General features: G+C 36.8%; 1 long non-coding RNA gene across 1 annotated transcript; it reads left to right on the top strand.

Annotated features, from left to right (window-relative positions):
* The first annotated feature begins 218 nt into the window (after nucleotides 1–218).
* LOC108297257 lies at nucleotides 219–4,221 on the top strand. Its single transcript, XR_001822151.2, has 2 exons — nucleotides 219–613; nucleotides 2,936–4,221. It is a non-coding gene; the product is annotated as an uncharacterized LOC108297257 (long non-coding RNA).
* The last annotated feature ends 340 nt before the right edge of the window (nucleotides 4,222–4,561 follow it).

Genomic DNA, 4,561 nt, shown 5'->3' with positions numbered 1-4,561 from the left:
CCAACATGGTGAAACCCCATCTCTACTAAAATACAAAAAAAATTAGCTGGGTGTGGTGGTGTAGGCCTGTAGTCCCAGCTACTCAGGAGGCTGAGGCTGGAGAATTGCTTGAACCCAAGAGGGGGAGGTTGCAGTTAGCTGAGATCATGCCACTGCATTCCAGCCTGGCACCTGGTGACAGAGTGAGACTCTGTCTCAAACAAAACAAAACAAAACACCAGGTGATTGAGACCAGCCTGGGCAATATAGTGAGACCTTGTCTCTACAAAAATAACAATAAAAAAGTAGCCTATCACAATGGTACGCACCTGTAGTTCCAGCTACTCAGTCAGTTGACGTGGGAAGACTGCTGGAGATCCGGAGGTTAAGATTGCCGTCAGCCATCATCATGCCACTACATTCCAGCCCTGGGTGACAGAGTGAGACCCTGTTTCAAAAAAAAGAAAAATTGATGTCTTTATGCAACTCATTATAATTTTTTAAATGGAAACTCATGCTTGATATTACCTCAACAGTATGTCCCCGAGAAAGTGTTGGAGCCTTTACCTAGACTTTCCAATGAAAAAACACACATACACACAAACACAGAGTACAGACAATGTAAAAGGAGAAGGTAAGAATACTATTTTATTTAAAAAGGCATTTCATGGAATTTTTTTTTTTTACATATGAGCACTAATATATTCAAATAGCTAAAGAAAATGTTCTATTAAATGTATAATAAGGAAAAGAGAAGTAAAATGGTGGTAAGTTGTATATCTATTAGGGGTCAGCAGTTGAGTCTATTGAGAGTACCGCCAAAGAGCTGAATTATTAGTTTCCATTTAAAGATACTCTAAGATGTGAGGCAAGTCAGGAAAGAGGGAAGAGGAAATGAATAAAAAAGAATGAGGAGGGCAGAGTGTACATGGAATAAGTGAAGAAACAGTATGTGGGTGTATGTAAAGGAGGGTAGTAAAGTCAAATTGATTTGTAGAAGAAGGAAGAGCAGGGTGATAGAAATAGGAAAGAAGGTGAGCTTTCAGCACCAAAATGTGTCAGAGAATTAGAGTAACACCTTCCTGCTCTTGCTCTCATTCTCACTATTGGAGAGGCATTAAGTACTGAGGTACCTCACCACACACCTGTGTTTTATCTACCATAGATGAGTATCACCATAAATGGTCAGCCATGTATGGACATAATTTAATTTTATAGAAAATGTTATAATTTCATCGGATAGTATCATATAGGCCATATTAACATAATTGAATAGTGTCTTGTGATTTATGGAGAGAAAGTTAGAGAAGGTATAGCGTGATTAAGTTTATTAGAAACATAATGGCTTATAATGCAGAATTAAATTCAGGGACTTAATAGGGAAGAAATTGAGGCTAAGTTCCAGATGGATGATTACGGTAAACAAATGTGGAAGCACATTAGTGTAGAACAGGGCATCCAAATTTTCATGAATTAGTTGAGGAGCTTCTGGAAAATGGACATTGTCATTCAGCACATGTGGGATTCTGCATTTCTCAGGAGTACTCAGGTGGTGTTGGTGCTGTTCCTCAGACATAGCTCTGAGTAACAAGGAACTAGCCTTCCTTTAGAATAATCTGGAAAAAGAACCACTGGAAAGCAATTTTTAAAAATAATAGAATCAAGGGAAGGCATTATTCTCCTTTTATTTCTGAAGTAGGATTCTGGCCACAGAGGAAGCAGAATGAGATGAAAAATGAAATTCTTGGTGTATACTACGGCTGAACACAGATGAAAAAAGTGGTCGCAATTATCCACAAAAAGCAGTTAGGAAGAGAAGCGTCAGGATGACAGATCTAAAGATTACTTTTGCAAAGGAAAAGGGATTGTGAAAGGGCAACGAGGGGGGAAAAGGGTTTCTTGGGGGACTTTGGAGTTAAAACAAAGGGAACTTGAGACACCTCACTTGCAGTTCCTTGGGCATATGCCCCATCTAGCAAAAGCGGTTATTGCTGTGGAGGGTACTTGGAGGCAGGAGGAGTGCTAGAACTGGGGTAAAGCATAGCAGCTAATTTCTCTTCATAACTATCAGGCCTCAGAGCAAGAAGTTTCTTTGACATGAGTGAATAAGATGTGATTAAGTTGCATTTTGGCTAATTTGGGGGGGGGGGTGTTAGCCAGTTATTTGATATTATATCTGTTTTATACAAGTCGTTTATAGAGTAAGATGACATATCGAACTTAGCTAATTTTAGAAGCAGTCGTATTATAAAATTTATTCTTTGAATACCAAAATTGTCATTTTCTAAGAATACTGCACTGATCTTGAAATATAAAAGTTTATTCTTTTCTATCGAGACTGTGGCAATTCAATGTTTTCTGTTTTGATAAATATTTTGATACTGAAAGCTTATTCTATATGGTTTATTTGATGTGTTTTAAGTCTTGCATGAGTGGATCAAGGAACTCTTAAGAAAAGATCAAACAAGAGGATATGAGAAATGTAGGTGCTTCAGTATCCACGTGGGCATGGGAAAATGAGAATTTTGAGAAACTGTTATTTCATAAGTGTGCATCATAGCTGATCAATTTAGAACACTTTCTTTGATGAGAGGTGAATCACACATTCACCTGAACTGGCATCCCAACTGTCTATTTCCTAAGTGACAGGACAAGGGGAAGCACATGATAAATATTTGTAGTGTTCTGGCATCAATGCCTCTGATGTTTTCCAGTTTAAATACTCTGTAGCATTCATCATCAGCCTTGACATTGATTCTCTAAGGTTATGATTTGCTCCACTATTTAATGGTCCCTTTTATCCATATCAGCTCAACATGTTCACATTAATATCCATACTTTTCTATTTTAGTTACAGGCATTTGAAACAATCTCACTTTTGAAATACAAAGTTTGTGATTTAGGAATCCTATATTCCTATTTTACTCAGTATATTTCCATCACCTTGCTGTCCTAGGCAATAAAAGAAGATGCCAAAAAGAATCCTCAGCATTAATTGTTTTCAGAGCCAGGCATGGGGACTCAGCTTGATATTAACACTGCATGAATGTTTGGTTGGCCCTGTCATATCTACATATAATTGATGACGTGTCCCCTCTCCTTTGTAAGGCCTCCTGAATAACATCCTTCCTTGGAGGTAATTATATATATTTATTTTTAGTTACTTTGTATTGCATAAAATATATATGATTTATTATTTTTTTTTAAAACTCAAGTCAGCCTACCACTGAAGATCGTGTTGTGACAGAAGCAGTACAAAGAAAGAATGTACAGACATTGAGAGCAGGTACATTTTCAATACAAATGGAATGCTGGAAATAAGTATATTAAATGATTGGAAGTACTCACATTTTTCTTACCCCTAATTCTTTTCATTCTAAATTGAATGGAAGGCATTGACATAAATGTTATTGTTGGTATTCATGTTTCAATAAAATTAAATTTAGAAGTATAAGAAAACAAGATTTTAAAAATATGAGTTTTAACTCAGATGCTTCTATTTTAATATTTTGAATAGCATAACATTTCCAATAAGGAATTTTTATACTTGTCGGATTCAATGCAGTGAATTTTGAGGTTCTAAGATATTTCCAGTATCTTATGTGCTAGTTGGAGTTCTGATACTTACCTAAAGGAATGCTTTATTTAGATATTAGTTTCTGTATTAATGTTAGAGGCTTCCTGTTAATGTTATTACACCAATGCTGTGAAACCAATGAGATGGTCTAATGAGCAGACTGTGTGCATGTGTGTGTATGGCTATGTATATGGGTGTGTTTGTGGCATCTTTGATTATTAAAAACTAGGAAAGTAATTCATTCATAACTGACAGTCTTAAAATGGTGGTTTTGAGACTTTTTGGTATAAACGTTTTTTAAAAAAATAATTGCATTGAGGCTACCAATATCACTGGCTGTTTTGCATTTCAATATCCTTTTGAAATCCTTAACTATATTGTGAGTCTCAGAAATAATATGCAGAAGTTTTATTTGTGTCCTAAAATGGAATGTGAGTGGTTCTACACTTTACATTTCATTCTGCCACTTTCTTTTGGGTACTTTGTATTATATTTTCGAGATGTATCCACACTGATATGATTCGCTCTGGTTTAATTCATTTTATACTTGTCATTGCGTTCCCTTATGCCACTCTACCACATTGAATTAGACTCTCCTGTTGCTGATAAATGAAGAAAGAAAAAAAACAGAAAAGGAAAAATAGGTAGGTGTGGTGGCTCACACCTGTAATCCCAGCAGTTTGGGAGGCTAAGGCAGGCAGACCACGAGGTCAGGAGATCAAGACCATCCTGGCCAACATGGTGAAACCCCATCTCTATTAAAATATAAAAAAATAGCTGGGCATGGTGGCGCATGCCTGTAGCCGCAGCTATTCGGGAGGCTGAGACAGAAATCGCTTGAACCCAGGAGACAGAGGTTGCAATGAGCCAAAATTGCCCCACTGCACTCCAGTCTGGCAGCAGAGCAAGACTCTCTCTCAAACAAAAAAAGAAAAAGACTGTCAGATTAAAAGGAGCTTTTGTTTAATCAGTTTGTATCTGTGAATATTTACTACATGAGAGCTT

Source organism: Cebus imitator, unplaced genomic scaffold, assembly GCF_001604975.1.
Source record: "Cebus imitator isolate Cc_AM_T3 unplaced genomic scaffold, Cebus_imitator-1.0 Scaffold786, whole genome shotgun sequence".
In the NCBI taxonomy this organism is placed as follows: domain Eukaryota; kingdom Metazoa; phylum Chordata; class Mammalia; order Primates; family Cebidae; genus Cebus; species Cebus imitator.
Note: the sequence above shows the minus strand (reverse complement) of the source record. Positions and strands in the feature narration are given on the sequence as shown.